Source organism: Octodon degus, unplaced genomic scaffold (assembly GCF_000260255.1).
Source record: "Octodon degus isolate 3935 unplaced genomic scaffold, OctDeg1.0 scaffold00248, whole genome shotgun sequence".
Taxonomy (NCBI): domain Eukaryota; kingdom Metazoa; phylum Chordata; class Mammalia; order Rodentia; family Octodontidae; genus Octodon; species Octodon degus.
In genome coordinates, this window is record NW_004524824.1 from 1,875,785 (window position 1) to 1,893,004 (window position 17,220).

General features: G+C 44.2%; 1 pseudogene; it reads right to left on the reverse strand.

Annotated features, from left to right (window-relative positions):
* Nucleotides 1-556: 556 nt before the first annotated feature.
* Nucleotides 557-1,042, reverse strand: LOC101570786 (annotated as a pseudogene).
* Nucleotides 1,043-17,220: the final 16,178 nt, after the last annotated feature.

Below are 17,220 nucleotides of genomic sequence, written 5' to 3' on the forward strand. Positions count from 1 at the left end.
CCATTTATTTTTTTTCTTGTCCCACACTGTGGTTGGAACGCAGGGATCCTGTGTCACAGTGGCTATTTCATCTATGTTGAGACAGTCTTGGTAGGTAGTCAGGCCAGCCTCAAATTCACAGGCCGCTTCCTCAGTCTCCCAAGTGCTGGGATTATAGGTTGCACCACCATGTCCAGCCCTCCCAGTGCTCTTCTGATTTTTTTATTTTGAGATGAGGTCTCACAAAGATGCCAAGGCTGCCTTGAACTTTTGACCCTCTTTCCTCAGCCCTCAGAATAGCTAGAGTTACAGGTACATACCAACATGCCCAGCTGATTTTCTACTTCTGAAAGCCACACTTTAAGTTAAAATTTTCTGTTCTGTAAATTTCCATTTGTCAAAAGATACCAGAGAATTTAATTATGTCTTCTCAAGAGAAAAGAAAACAGCTCTTCATACAAGTTCTTTCTTTCTTTCTTTCTTTCTTTCTTTCTTTCTTTCTTTCTTTCTTCTTTCTTTCTTTCTTTCTTTCTTTCTTTCTTTCTTTCTTTCTTTCTTTCTCTTTCTGCCTTAAATGTCAGTGATCACAAAAACTTCTGGTTTCTCCATTATAGGCCTGCACTGCTGAGTATGTTACTGCTTTGACTTCTGTTCCCTGAGGATGCTTGGAAAGTGAAAATCCTTCTCCCCACCCCATGGAGCGTAATTTGAAATTTCTTTGATCAATACTAAGTACTTTTATTTCCCGGGGTATGAAGAATTCATCAGCCCTGAACTTATAAAGCCCTTCATCCAAAAAGTGAAACAGAAGAGACAGCAAATCATCTCCCCGGGCTTCACCTTCCACTGTCTGGAGGGCTCCACAGTCCCAGTTGGTCATGTTAGCAAACACGGCCATGCGCACTGCTCTGACGCGTCCCCCGGAGTCCCCCCATGCATGCAGCTGGATATCTGCTGTGTGACCCAAGTATTCATACTTCTGGATAACCGGAGGATAGCTGGCCTTGATTGCTTTTTGCTCCTCAGTTAAACTATAATCTCTCACATCTTCTTCCTGTGCCATAATTGTTGAACTGAACCACTGCATCTTTTTCATCCATTCTTCAGCTGGTGGGTATTTGTGTTGTTTTATATCTGTTAACCTAAGCAATTAATTTGAAGATAACATGCAGTACAGTGACCAGTGGTGGATTCCTATTACTTTGTTTAATGAAATTTTGCATCATTTTCTAATGTTTTTTTTTTTTTTTGGTTTTTTTTACTATTGTATTATTTTTAAAAATTAAAAAAAAATTTAAAAAGTTTAAAAAATCCCACTCTGGTGGTTACTAGTGAGTGCGAACTTGCTTGGCGTGAGAGCCACATAGGTGCTTAGGAATGCGTGCAGCGGCTGCAGCCACAAAGCCTCTCCAGCCTGTGGCCCTGTCCTGGGCTGTAATTACAGAGATTTTTAATTCCTCAGAAGTTATTTTTATTATCATTACATATGCATAATGTGAGATTTCGTGTATACTGTCTTGTCTTGAATTTTTTCTGTTATTATGTCTCCTTGGTGGAAGACAAGCGCATTTCATTTTTGTCTTAGTTACTCAAATCTACAGTACCAGCAGTTGTTCACATTATAACACGGATTGAGCAATGGCATTTTAGGTCCACAGAATACTTTTAACTTTTCCAAATTTTACAAATACAATCTTCACAAAAATATAGAAATATAGCGAATTTTACCTTTATTTAAATACATATATATGTACATTTTTTGGCGGGACTGGGGATTGAACTCAAGACCCTGCACTTGCCAGGCAAGTGCTTATTCTTCTGAGCTATCTCCCTGGCCCCCCTTTAATTAATTTTAAAGAGAATAAAAAATAAAAATCATTAAAAATGATACAGAATTTTAAAACAAGATGATAGGAAATCAGCACTGGTTGTTATATTGTCTATGGTTATCTTCAGAGTGCTTGTTCAGACTCACAAATATAGGGATGGAAAAGTAATTAAAAAATTGAGCAATTTTAAGGAAAATCAATTGATTTCCTCGAGGGACTTTCCTCTGGACAGGCAGCTAAGAGCCAGCTGACAATTAAAGACGAATTATATCAACTCTCCCAACTCCCAACCCAGTTTATTGTCACTAATCATCTCTGAAATGTTTTATTGGTGAGTCAATTGGTCAGCACTACTGTTGCAGGGACAAAATATTTGTTACCTACAGTTAAAGAAGGCTGGGGAGATGGCTCAGTGGAATAAGCACTTCCCTGGCAAGTGCAAGGGCCTGAGTTCAATCTTCGGTTCTGCCTAAATAAATAAATATACAGTTAAAGAAGGAGCGATCTCCGGTCCTGTGTGTGTGTGTGTGTGTGTGTGTGTGTGTGTGTGTGTGTGGCTCCGATGCAGAAACCTGGGGGCGGGCAGGCATGGCGACCCAAGGCTGCTCCCTCCCTGGTCCATGGGAAACAGAACACAGTGGAAGAGCAAGAGCCGGGGCAATTACAGACTTGTAATCACCCATCCACCAGAAGGTGGTCGCGAGTTGACAGCTGGAGGACGGGAGGTGGGGATTGACAGGTCATCCTCCTGCGTGAGAATTGCGTTCGTGAGCCCACGTGGCAAGGCTCTCAGTTACAGAGGGAAGATGGAGGAATGTATAGGGCGTCCTCCTTCCCTGGATGACGTGGGAGCCCTGAGCCTGAGTCTCGCGAAGGTCCTGGCTCCGATGTCCCATGCTGCGGAGCTGCTTCTTTGGGGGTCCTAACCCTACCCCGTCCACCACACGTGGCTGTCACTGGATAATTATGGGTGTGGAAACATGAGGACACAGTAACTTTTCACAGTTTTCTGAACTCCTAGCTGTTATCATCTTTCTACGTACCAGTCTGTGTGTTTATTCGTCCACCTGCCTTTGTGCGCCATCTGTGTACGTGGCTGAAACACACAGCCGTAACCTCTTTGCCTAAATGCAAAAAGACACATCTAGAATGTTTTCCTGCAGACATTAATATACTACTTCTTGGTGGTGGGTCTTTGGCGATATTTTGCATTTTTCTTTGCACTTTGATGAATTGATTTTTTCTGTAATTTGCATTTTCATTAGCACATTTGCAATACATCATGGGTACACTCATTGTGAAGAGTTGGTCCCTATAAAATTCAATTTGTATTTTTTTCTTTCCCTCATTACCCCGCCCTTTGTCTCTTGGATCCCTGTTCCCTGTTATCTATATTTTATTTTGCTCTGTCAATTATTTATGGGTTTTTCAGGTAAGAGGAAAAAATTATATTTAAGCTTATGTGTCTGATTTGTTTCACTTAAGTCTCAAGGTGCGTCCATTTTCCAGTTTATCTCTAGAGCCTGTCACGGATCCGTGCACGCCAGCACCGAAGTTTCCTGGCCCGTGCATCTGTTGGCGGACACAGCGGCATCTCCCAAGATTCGCCTATCGTGCGGCGCTCTGCCGTGGATGGGGTGGGCACGTGTCACCGCAGTGCGGCGTCTCGAGACCTGCCCGCAAGACCCACAGAAGGGGTAGCTTTGGCGGGGCGGAATGTACATTTGAAGGCCCTTGAGGACGCTCCGTGAGGTGGGCACAGCTTCTCTCCTGCAACATCAGCTTCTCACTGTCATCCTAGGAGGGCTCCTTGTCACCTGCAGCCCGACCAGCCTTTCATTTCTGCTTTCAGGACGGTTGCCATTTTTTCTGGCATAAGACAGAATCTCAGTGTTACTTTAATTTGCATTTTGCTAATTCCAGAGACCTTGAAGCCTTTTATGCACTAGTTTCCCACTTGTGCTGGGTTGTGTTCTGTATTAGGATTTTCAGTTCCACTAACTTTTTTAGAGTCTCATGAAAGTGCACTCAGACTTTATTAAATCCACCATTTACTTATATCGTCTCTGAGCTCAGCCAGCACCTCACTCCCCTGCTCCTGCCTTTCTCTTTACTACTTTCTAGCGGTGCATTATGGTGCAGCTACTTTGCTTCTGCGGTCCTCCCTGTTGCTTCCCCCAAGGACCAGCTGAGGCAGAGTTGGGCATTTTGAAGGCAGTTTGCCTTTTGCAGCCATATTTTTGTCTCCTATTTGTGTGTGTGTGTGAGTGTGTGTGTGTGAGTGTGTGTTGGGGTGTGTGTGTGAGTGGGTGTGTGTTGGTGTGTGTGTGAGTGTGTGTGTTGGTGTGTGGGTGGGTGAGTGTGTGGGTGTGTTGGTATGTGTGTGAGAGTGAGTGTGTGTGTTGGGGTGTGTGTGTGTGTGTATGCACATGTGCTCTGAGTGTTGATGGTCAGTTAGAGCGGAAAGATGTTGTCCATAATCTGGAGAATAAGGTTGCTCTTCAGTTCATGAGTTAATTCTTGTCACAAAGCAAATTGGATGAGGACTGAATCAAATTTCCCCAGGAGAGCAACCTCAAGCCTAATCACTGATTTGGTTTTCATTCAGTTTGGTTTGCATCTGGAATCTTGGAAAGAATTAAGCTCATGAACCACGATGCCACTGTACTTTTCATACAGTCAAATTTTCAGAGATGCACTGTGGGCGTGGCTAAATACGAGTCTGACTCGGTCATGAGATCTCACCGCCCCCCTCAGTTGACAAGGGGCGGTCTCAGTGTAATTGCACTGGTACCTGGTGCTGCAGAAAGAGACTGCAACATTGTTGAGGAATCAGAATAATGCAAATACTGGCATACAATAAAAACCAATTAGTAGCAACAACTATGTTATCCCAGTGATAGCAACAAATTCACTACAGTCAGAATTAAAGGCAAACTAGACGTGAGCATGCCGTAAGACCAATAGATGCTATTCGCGCTTCCAAGGGCGAGAGCTTGTGTCTAGCTCTGCTCTCTCCATGACTACCTGCTGCAGCCGTTTTCCACCCAGCCATGGTGGTCTGGGACCCCAGACACACTAAAGGATAGCTGTATTGAATTAGTGCCATAGCTCAGTCTTAAACAACCCTTTCCCCAACTGGTTCCTGATTATTCGCAAGTGTGATGGGCATTGTGTTTGATTGCTTCTCCAATTATATCTTATTTCAGAGGAAAAGGCCACATTATTTTTCAGCTCATAAATTTTCTTATAGATAGCACTGCTGGCTTGGGCTGCTGTTTCCCCTTTGGACTGTGGATCCTCTCAGGCTTTCCTTGTGTTAGGACAGCCAGGTCCCTCTCTCTCTCTGGACACTGGGGTGAGCTTTCCAGCCAGCTTAGTCCTTTTCTCTGTGTTGTGCTCAGTTTCTTGAGTTTCTCTGTTGCTCCTAGTGCTTTCCTCAGTTCCTTTCTCATTCTGGAGACCTCTGACTTCTTTCTTCACTTAGGTGTAGTGTCTCAGTTGCTCTTCTCTCGTTGCTTGGACAAATACCTGACACCAAAATGAAGGAAGGAAAGGTTTATTTAGCTCACAGTGACTGGAGGTCTCAGTCCATACTCAGCTGGCGCCAAGGCAGGGTGGCACATGGCAGAGGGCAGCCCTTCATGGTTGTGCTACTAGTGGCAAAGAGCAGAGAGCGAAAGGGAGGAGTAACAGCAGCAACGGCTACGGAGAGGAAGCCTGTCTCCCTTAGGTTGCATTCAGGCTACATGCCCCAGGCTGGGGGAAGTACTCACACCCATAATCCCAGCAGCATGAAGACCCAGAATCCCAGTGGATCATGAGTTAATCTCAAACTCTAAAAGTCCCCACTCCATGACTGCATGAGGCTTTGGGGGGACAAGCAGACACCGACCATTACAGGGTGCCTTGATTCCAGGCCCCAGAGAGGCTGTGCTCTGCTCAGATGGCTCGCTGCCGCACTCCATGTTTTCCTAATACTACTGAATAGCTTTGTTACAGGGCTGTTTTGAGGGTGGACACTTCACAAATCCTGATGTCCTTTCTGGGACGAAAGGCAAGTACCATCTTTCATAAAACAAGTCTTACTTACATGTGAAAAGTTATTGTATAAAACACATCAGAAGTAACAATAGCAACCAAAACCAGCTGTTTAGTGGAGGATAAGCCAATGTTTACTCAGAGTAAGTATAATTACACATTTGGGAAGTATTCAAAGAATATTAAAGTCTTATCATAAAAAGAATAAAACTAATATAAGCACAAAGATTTTTTTCCTAGTCATCTATAGTAGCAAGTAATCCATTATTGAATTCACTTTATCATGTGTATATTTTGGTAAAATTGAAAAAGAGAAAATCAATGTAGATTTACTAGTAAACCAGAAGAAACAAGACCATGAGTACCCAGGACAGAGGGCAGCAGGGTGATGGGATTCCGCTGGAGAAATCGGACAACAGCAAAGTAAACAGCATGAGCTCTCTGGCTTCCTAGAGTTGCAGAAATTTCTAAGGAGAGCTCTCAGAAGTATTTGTATGCTGGTTCTTCATCCATAAGCTCTGACTCAGAGAACTCAAGACACAATTTTAATATTCTCATTTTTATTTGCTTTTTCTGATGGCTTTACTTTTCTTCAAGTACTCAGTTGTTTTCCGTGTATTTTCACAACAGATAACTTCTTCATCTTAGATGAAGTGATCTCCTTTAAATTCACCTGGCCTTGCAGATTCCTTTATTAGACCATTGGTTACACTGAACAACTCCAACGTGAATTCTTTGAGTAGAGGATTGCGAAGCCAAGTCAAGCACTGAAGATGCTTCTACTCAAAGGAAGGTTCCGTGGGCCTCCTTCACCTGCCTTTGGTCAAAAACATGGGAAAAGGAGAGCCAAGGTCCCCAGATCCACTGGCAATGGTCTTAGGAAAGGCAAGATGGTGAAGCTCCATCTGCTGATTGAACCAGCCCAAGGTAGAAAACATTTGGAGCAACATTTGAACCTACGCTGAATATGTACAGACTTCGTCTTTGTTTTTTATCATTATTCCCTAAAAGTAGTGTGACAGGTGCTTAAGTAGCATTTACATTATATCAAGTGTTTCGAGTCATGTAGAGATAATGAGAACGCATAGGTAGGTGTGTAGGGCACATGCACGGAACACGCCGCTTCATGCGCGGGACTCGAGCACCCGCAGACTCTGATGTCTGTCTCTTCAGACTGGCCTGCCCTGGGAGTCAGCTGTAATTGCTTCTCACAATACATTGCAGTTCTTGAACTAGACTTTTAAAAAGTAGTTTGCTGTGATTATTTTAAGATATTTTACAATATTTTTCCTTATTTTTTTAGATATTTGGTAAAGGATCTCACTAGGCAGCTTGAACTTCTGGTGATCCTCCTATCTCATCCTCCACAGCACCGGGATTGCAGGTGTGCACCACCAGGCATGGTCTTGGTGGCCAGCTCAGTGCCCCTGGGGGAAGGGACAGCCTGGTATGTGATGCCAGGGATCGAACCCCGATCCCTGAGCTTGCCTAGGCAGGCGCTTAGTGGAAACCTAGACCCCAGCTACATGATGGAATGGTTCAGCGACAGCACCTTGTAGAGTGCCTGATACCTGGAGGTATCAAGAGTTGTCAATTTTCCTACCCTTTTTCTAGAATGAAAAAGAAAATGCACATTGTTCACTTTGTTAATGCAAATCTAATTAATTGTCTGGGTCATGGCATTAAAAGGAACCAAGTGCATACTCAGTCACTCAGGAAAAAGGATGTGCTCTAGTTCCTAAGCCATGAATTTCCCATTAACGTTTTAATTCTTTAATCCAGAGGAAGCCACGGCTGGCTAATGATGTAGGAGAACATTTACTTATAAACCTTTTGAAAAACATACTGCATATATAACAATGACATAGTCATATTTTAAAAGTAAAATGAGAACTTGTTTTGTGAGTAACATCCTGTAATGACACAAGACTTTAAAAATGAGCAATTGCTTTTGTTACATCCTTACTAATTTTAAGGTGCACCTCTGGGTGAAAATGGTCAGAGATAACAATGAAGAACACCACAAGAGAAACAAATGGTACAGCTTATATTTCCATCATTATTATTTCAGGGGCCATGAGGATTTCAAAGACTTCTTTACATCTTCATTTGCTTCCATAAAGTAGCAGAGCTAGACATGAAAGCAAGTATTTCCCTTTTGGGCATCGTGGCCTGGATACAAACAGCCGTTCCTTCTTTTATTATTCCTTAGACACGAGCTTGTGCTTTTAGATCTGAGCAGGCATTGATACGAGAATGAAGGGAATGTTTTTGGAAAACTGCATTTGCAGACGAAGTCTAGTGAAATAACAAAATAGAGGAAAGAAAGATTCTGTTAGGAAAAGCAGAATTAGCTGCCTTTAGGTAACTTTGCTACTAAGAAATCTTATTCACATCTCTCAGCCCACACATATACAGTGAAACAACAAAGAACTCAAGATGAAAAAAATGTTAAAAATATATCTTGATTAAGCATTCCCTTTCCCCTGTAAAACTTGGGAACTAGCAATAGAAACCTCCCACTAGTGGCCAACTTTCCTTCTGGGAAGGTGAGTTTCCATGTAGACCTCCCACAGGGTTTTGCATATTGTTGAGGTCCACTTTGCCAAGAGCTTCCCTTTGGTCACTCCAGATTTGCTTGTAGGCTCAGCGTTCAGGGAATAGCAACGTGAAGAACTTGTAACGGAAGTGAACAAAACAGAAAAAGCTGGGGTGAGGATTTCGCAGCATAGAAGCAGGTTCGACTGCAATTTTAAGTGAGCGGCATTGTGTCTCCCTGTCAGTCACATCTTGACTTTGAGCCCCTGGCTGCTCCAAGTGTGGCTTCTAGGCTGTAAACTCACACCGCCTGCGAATGTGTGGGAAAGTGGATGCCCCTCAAAGCTGTAATGCCTAATGCACCAAACCAGACACACATCTTAAAAACTGTATGCTTTCTCTGACCTGAGAAGCCCAAAGTATAAATGAGTCAGACGGCAAAATAAAATGTAGATTCTAGAGAGCAGGGAGATCACGCTCTTGTAAACTGGGAGAAGACAGAGATGGGGGTACAAAAACAGAACTGAGATGTGCCAAGTCCCCATGCCAGCTAACCACAAAGAATGTAGCAGTGAGGCACAAATATGATCTAATGAAAAAAGTGCGCAGACGCAGGCTCCATCTGATCTACTTAGTACAACCTGAAGTTAAACAAAGTTTCCAGGTGTTTCATATGAACATCGAAGTTTCAAATTTTATTTATTTACTTTTTTTGTATTTTAGGGAAGAGTCTACAGGGTGTTCAGGGTCTCACTACTAGATCAGACTCGTAGTGATTCTCCTCTTTACAGCTTCCCAAGTGCTGGGATTACACGCATATGCCAACATACCCAGTCTCAATTGCTGTCCCAGTGTGCCCCAGAGGTGGGGCTGGCACACCAGGCCTGGGGATTAAACGCCCAGCCCCTGTGCCTGCTTGCAGGTACCTTAATCCACTGAGCTATTTGGCTGGCCCTTCAAATTTTAATTTAAAAAGATTTCCTTGCCCATTCAGAAATGATATAAAAACATCTAAATTTTACCTGTCCTAAGCATAGGGCTGAAATACAGACAAGCTTTTAGAAAAAAATCACTTATGTTCTTAGAACACGTTAATGTTCAAATTCAATAAAACTATCCTTTCATGTTTCTGATATTAGATATTGTAGCCAATGGGACTGAGTAGCTCATATTTAATGATTTTCGATTTTTCCACTTCAACACCCTGTGCCATTTCCTATGATCCTTATCAGCCCCTGAAATCTGAGAAAATTCGTACCACTAGACTATTCTGTGTGTCACCCATACCGCTGTACCACTATAAAGAAGCCAGGAAATTCAGACTGAAAAAATCCCAAAAGCCCTCCCTTAGTGCCTTCACTTCCAATACCCTTTTCAAACGCTCCCTGGTTCTCTTCCTCATACTTCTCTGGCCGCCAGCCTGCTTTCCTGTGCCAGAGCTCTTGCTGTTCATCCCGTTTCTACATTTACCCACCTTCTGAACACAGCACTTCCCAGCCTCTGTACCAGCCCACCAGTTTCACACTGTGTAATAAGAACAAGCCCTTCAACATGAACCGCAGGCGCAAGCGTTCGCAAATTCCAGGCTTGATCAGTCTCTATACCGGGAGCCCCACTCTGTGACCAGCACTTCCTAAGGGTCGTAAGGAAAGGGGAAACATTTGGAAATAAATATAAAAACTGAACTGATGTTTTACCAAAACTGTTACAGGCTCAAAGTCACTTCATAAACACCAGCAGGCAGATGAAAGATAAAGTATCCTTGTATATTTGACTGTAGAATTCTCCGCCCTCCCCACCCCTACCCCCCCCCCAAAAAAAAAGAAAGAAAAAGAAAAATGTTCAGTGTTCTGAAACTGTTAGGAGAAACGGAGTCTGAAAATGTGCTCCTCGTGCTTTTCTCTTGCTGGAGAGCTCGAATGGCTCACACTCTACCACCTCAAGTTCCTTTTTCTGCTTTCTTCCTCGGGCCTTAGTGAATGCATTTCTGCCTGCTGCCCTGTGCGTCCCAGTCTACGCCCGGCTCTTGGTCGGGACGCCTCTCTCTCCCCCACACGCACCAGCAAGAAGCCTGACTGCTGCCCGCCTCTTCTCATTACCTTCGCCTTTGGGCACGACACACTCAGCACTCCTTTCTACTTTCAACAGCCCAGTTTCTTTTCAACCGACTTTATCATAGTTCGGATCCTTCCAAATAGACGCAAGAAGCAGGATTTTTGTGAAAATGATTTGTTAGGAAGTTCCAGGAAAATCTAGATAGGGAAGAGAAAAACAGATCCGGTGGGAAGGAAGCCCAGCAAGTCTGGGACATTCAGCGCAGCGCCCTGAGGTCGCTGCCTGGGCGTAGGGACGCTCTGGAGATGGTGCTGGCTGCCGGGGCACTGAGGATGGGGAAGCCAGCGCCTGACCGCACCACGCCGCTGTAACGGGAAGCTGGTTTATGTCCCTTCCCGGCCTGCTTATGACAAAGGCGACCAGGTGCGAGGCACGGGAGAAGCACATTGCAGTTGTCAGCGGTGCTGGGATAGCGGCCCTGCAGAAGGCTGGGGCGCCAGGCCACCAGGCTGGGCAGCAGTCATCCCGCTCCGCACCTTCTCCAGCTGCGCGCCTCCTCCCAAGGATGATCTAGAGAGAAACTGTAGGGCAATTGTAGAGGGAAACTTTGATAGACTTGTCACTCGCGTTCTGTTTCCCTTTGCATTCGCTTCCCCTGGGTTTCCATGCCTATTTTGGTTTTCTAAATTCAACAAGATGGTTGACTTTTCCTGAGAAATGTTCTCATGTGGTGATTTTCTTGAAAATAAAGCAGCCCTAAAGAAATTCCTTGATTAATTTAGGAAACATATTCCACCCTAGAACTCATTTCTCATATTAAGGATTTGATTATGGGAGTGACATGATTCAGCCGCTGGCCATTTGATGAGAGAGCCAAGTCGTCGCTGACATTCCAGCTGAACCAAGAGCACCTCCTCCACCCTGGCTTCCCATTGTGATCAGAATGAAAATTTTCCAGGTTATTAACAATAATGTAATTTAGAATCCCAAGATCTACGAAGTGTAGGCCAGCACCTCCCCTTCAACAATGCTTGATCCCTCATGGATTTCAAACCTTGCTAAAGTCCAGTAAATCACTCACTGAAAAGCAAAAGAACTCTTGACAAACTTTCATTTCTTTACAATTTTAGCAACTATGAAGCACTTAGCATCTTACAGCTGAGTCAGACAGCTGCTTACAACTCAGTGTTGGTAAACTAGCAGTTGTTTCAGGCTATATAATTCAAATTCTATAGCCTTTCCATACCGTTCTTTTATCATTCAGGTAGCTTTTAGCATAAGAGGCTCAAAATTGCCATTTAATTAAAACGCTGTCCAGTTCCCCTCAGCCGTGCGTGTAACCCGCAGTGAGCTCTGCAGCTGGGTGAGCAGAACTGTAGAATATCAATCTCTGCTCCTGACCGCTGGTCAGCGCTGTGTGCTCACGTGGGCAGCACGAGGAGCCAGTTGGAAAGGACAAGCTCAGCCTGGCTGTACTATTGTAGCAGCTAACCTTTTCAGGAACTCTTTGTAGTGAGCTTTTGGAGTAAGCAGTTTATATTTTGACTTTTCGTTCTGTGGTACAATGGTTCTTTTCCTCTTGAACAGCAGCATCATTTGCTCATAGTCTGGGCTTTCTCACTCACTGCTGATGAGAGGCAACAGAGGGAAAGCCACAAAGCTGCAGGGCAGCCTACGGTGGCCTTGCACAAGCCTGTCGGCACTGTCCTAGGGAGACCTTTCCAGGGCAGTCTCTGTGCTTTTCCTTCTCAACAAGAAGCCAGTATTCTTGGGTTTTGTTTGTAGAATATGGTTTCCTGACCTTGAAAAGGGCCCTTCCCTCAGCTTGCTGCTTCTTGAATGTTCTGGTCAATTTTGGCCAGAGAACCTGGTTGTGATCATTGTGTTTCCATGAGCCCTTACATCACGTCAGAGACAGGGCAGCTACGTGAGTTTCCTCATTTAATCTCAATCTTTATTCTAGAAGTAGGCACTATTTTAATCCCATGCATAGTTTTGGAAAACTAAATTTAGGGATTATAAGACTTTCCCACCTTCAGCCAGGTTCTGGTGGAACAGGACCAGAGATGTGGATTCTGGTACCAAATTGTACCAGAAATTCTAGAAGAAACCAGTAAGAAAGTGAGAGAAGTGAGGCAGATGGGGAAGGGGCAAAGGAAGGGAGAAACTCTGGAGTCTTCGCCAAGCGCTAGCCTGTCAGGCTGTCAGGAAGTCCTAGGGAACCAGAGCGCCCGATCCCTCCCTCATTCTGGTTTACTCAGAGAGCAAATTCGTTCTTAGGAAATTGCAACTTCTGCTCAGGCAGGCAAAGCAGCCCTCTGAAATTCGAGTGCACTCAGGGGGAAGAAAGGATGTAGAGCCTGAGATCCGAAGAGGAGAAGGAACGCTGAGGCCCTGAAGCGATCCGATCTCCAGACCCAGAAAATGCAACTGTGAAAGGCGTCGACTTCAAAATGCAGTCACGTTCCAAACCCCGACAAATGGAGCCAGGGAAGGTCAGGGTGGGAAGACGGTAGGGCACCGTTCACCGGTAACAGGAGCCATCAAAAGACATTTTCCCAAACCACAGCTTATTAAAGAGACAAAGAGAGTTAACAGCTCAAGGGCAGCTAGCCACTTATGTGAGAGTACTTGCCCGACACACAGTCCCGAAGCTGTGCTGGTGCCTGACATCAGGAACACAATGGGCTATTATGACTTGAAGATTACATATTTCACCTAGCAACTGTTGCCACTGCGGAAACAAAAGATATTCCCAGCATCAATGAATTGTCTTTCAAAACAGCTTAATGCAACTTTTCTTTTTTCCTTGACTTTCTCCTTTTGTGCTTTGGACACAGCAGAGGCCACCCTCATTGGGGACAATGCCAACTTTATATTATTCCCAAATAAAATTCATCTAGTTGGAGATTCATTTGTATGAATGTCCTCAGTACCAAGCCTGGCAAGCTAGGGTTTCAGCCCCCCTCTGTGCGCCTTGACTCCGCAGCACAGGGATGTTGGCCAGCGGTGACTAGAGTGTTCCGTGGAGTTGTCTCCTTCACAGGCTGTCAGGGTAGCGGAGGTACAGTTTACTGTGCCACATAAGGAGGTGACGGAAGTTAACCGTAAGGAGCCCCGGGGACAGAAGATTGCACAGTGCAGAGAGGTTGCTCTAAGTTATTTGTCAAGGGCTTGCAAGCAGGAGTTGTTTTGAAGTGAGTTTTTTCCAAGGATGATCTGGAGAGAAACTGTAGGGCAATGAGACTTTCCTAATAGTGGAATCGGTTTATTAGAAAAGGGGAGGGCATATACTTCACATTTTAAAAAGTCTCAAGTAGGGCTAGTGTGATAGCTCAGCAGCCTAGGTTCTGGCTTAGGCAAGCACAGGGACCAGGGTTTGACTCCCAGCACCTCATATTGTGTGGGCTCCACACTCAGGGTGTGCTGAGCTGGCCACCAAGACTGGGTATGGTGGCCCGGGCCTGTAATCCCACTGCTGGGGAGGCTGAGACAGGAGGATCAGTATGAGTCCGAGCTGTGTAGTGTACCAAATACATTAAAAAAAAAAAGTCTAAAGTATCTTCTCAGGCTGGCCAGGAAGCCCAGTGGATTAAAGTGCCTGCTTAGATAGACACAGGAACCAGGGTTCACGCCCCAGCATGCCCCAGTGACTGAGACTGGGAGTGGTGGCACATGCCTCTAATCCCAGAGCTTGGGAGGCTGAAAGCAGGAGAATCACTGTGAGTCCCATCTGTGTAGTGAGACTCTGCAGACCCTGTACTAAATACATAAAAAATCAAATCAAATCAAATAAAGTATCTTCTGCCAAAGGAGTCCTATTATGTGGGAATTATACTATGAGAATGACAAAAAAAAGTCCTTTGATTTCTGCAATGAGCACTCGGTTTAAAAGAGCCATTTGACTTGTTATCTTGTTAGTCACAAGCAGAAGTGTTATTGTGCATCACAAATATATTCCATGTTTTAATGCAAAAAGTGGAATGTGCTGGTTTTCATTTGAACAGCAAATATGAAAAGGTGTCCCTACTTCTCCACCCAGTCCCAGCTTTCGAGGCACATCTCTGACGTGAGAGCAAGCTTACCAACCAGGAGGTGAGGTGGTGCCAAGTTGGAAGACCTAGTATAAGCAAACGTCCTGTAAGCTACTTAGGATAAATCTGAACTTCAGGAAATCAAAGTAAAATGCTTTAAAAATAGACTTTAAAGGAAATTGACCACCATAACATGGAACATAGCTACAAAACTGAGTGAAAGTGACTCAAACTAAATGATGTGGGACATAGGCAGGAGAGATAGTTCAGTGGTCTAAGCACCTGCTCGGCAAGTGCACGGACCCCTGTGCCACGTGCTGTGCTGGTCCTGGAAGCCCGGGCATGCCATGCCTGGTGGTGCACACCTGCAATCCCAGCTCAGAGGAGGCTGAGTCAGGAGGATCACTATGAGTCCAAGCTGTGCAGCAAGACCCTGTACTGAATAAAGAAATAAATAAAAAATTTAAAAACTTTAAAAATATAATCTGGGACAGGCAAGTCCAATGGTGAATAATCTCACTTCGGAGCATATTCTTTGCAAGTTATCTACAAGAATTTTTAGTCATGTTTTAAAGATTTCCATAGACAGACATAGACGGTCTTACATGATTCAAATTTTATGTATTTGTTTTAAAAATACCAAGCATCTTGAAAAAGACTTCTTTGGTCCAAAACAGAGTCCAGTCACTTAATGGGAGACACGGAGGGCAGGAAGGCAAACCATCTAGAATCGGTTCTCATGTCTTAGAGGCACGTTAGAGGAGTCAGAGGTAAGCACAGTGAGGAGTTTTAGTTAGCAGGATCTGCGGGACAAAGTGTCTGCATTCTGCTTAATGAAAAGTAATTATTAGTGTTTTCTCGGTAACAGACTTGATTCTGCTCACAGAGATTTCTTAACCTCTCTCTTTTCCATTCTCTGCTTCACGGTCATTTTTTGCTTCTTTCTGCTCTTACCTTGATGTCTGCATTACTTAAGGACGAGGGATGCTCCAATAAACGGACACCTGGCTTTCTATTCCCTGGCCCGCGCAAGCTGTGCACAGGCCACAGAAGGAATTCCTAAGAAAGCAATTCCTAAGAAAATGTGCTTTCCGCCTCGCAGAAAGCCGGCGGTCTCAGCTCCCAGGCTGTCTTAGCGAAGCAGTCTCAGAAAGGGACCTCGTGATGTTTGCACGTGCTCGCTTTCCAGGGATACGCCCACTGCAGCTTTCCTCTGAGGGCCCTACTGCGGCCCAGAGGCTCCCGTTGTGTCATCTTTGCCGCAGAAGCCACTGGCGCTGGGCTGGCCTGACTGCCCATCCTCGGTTGGTCCTCTTTGTACTTCCTCAGACTACGGTCAGGTCCCATCTGCTTCTCATGTGCCCCCTCTCCACCTTGTCCACCATGTCTGGTCTCCTCCTTCACTACCTCTCCTCTTGCCAATCTTATTTCAATGCTGATAACTTTTGGCTCATCTTTTGCAAATATTTTTTTTTTTCTGTTAGGCTCTCAGTTGTTGTTTTTTTTAATCTCTTATTTATCTATTTATTTAGTACTGGGTCCCACTATACAGCTTGAAGTCATAGTGATTCTCCTGCCTCAGCCTTCCAAGTGCTGGGATTATAGGCATGTGCCACCATGTTCAGTTTCCTTGACCCACATGGTGTGCCTGGTGTTCCGAGGTCAGCACAGCATGTGGTGCCAGGGACCAAACCTGGGTCCTTGTGCTTGCTAGGCAGGTGCTTTGACTGCCAAGCTATCTCCCCAGCCCTTTTAGTTGCTTTTTTAGACTACTTTATTATTTCAGTAAATTAAATATACACCAAGTGTGGAAAGTGACGTAACACTCTGCATAAGTACCTTAATGTTATGCAGTATTTTTACTTTAATGTTTTTTAATAAATTAAACATCACAGATATATTTATTCCTCAATTTTATTCACTTCCTTTCTTCAAGGGAGTAAAAGCATTGCTAAATCAAGACTTATTCTCCTTTTACCCATTAGAAATACATTTATACATATATTTTTGTAGACTTTTACAAAGAATTGTACATAAACTATGCTTTAACTTTTTTCACTCAACATATTTTTGATTTATCAATGTTGATAGTAGTTATATTAGCTTGTTTAACTACTATCAAGTATTTTGTACGAACATATCCCAAAATACTTATCCATTTTCAAGTTAATAAAATTTGTGATTACTTTTAAGCTTCTTCCTTTCTTGTAAAGCCTTTCATGTGAGGCAGGAGGCCCTAAGACTTAGAACTCGACAACTCCGTTGATGCGTGCATCATGTTGTCAGTGCAGTTGCACGGATTTCCCATCTACATTTAATGTGTAGCAGAATCAGAGGCAAGCGTGTGAGTACATTGTCCTTCGTGACTTACCCCTACCGTGTACGTAACGCAAGGAGATAAAGAAGGACGGACTTCAAATCACAAGAAAGATGGTCAAAGCCCTGCAGTGGGCAAGTGTGTGCGCTGTGTAGCCCCGTGTCCAGCCTAGTTGTGAAGACCAGCTTGATCACACACTGGAGAGGACACCAACAACTGAGGGTGGCTCCACAAGGTGAGCTGGCATCTTCATAGATTTGTCTTTCAGAAGTTGTATCGTTCTTTTTCAAAAAGTGCTCCGAGCTTTTGCCTACAAGTCTGAGGCTCACTTGCTCCCATACCTTTCCCCATCTTTCTATACCAGTATGGCTCTTGCCTAAGTTCTTCCCATAAGGGCTTATCTCATAAACTCCATCAAGATTTTAGG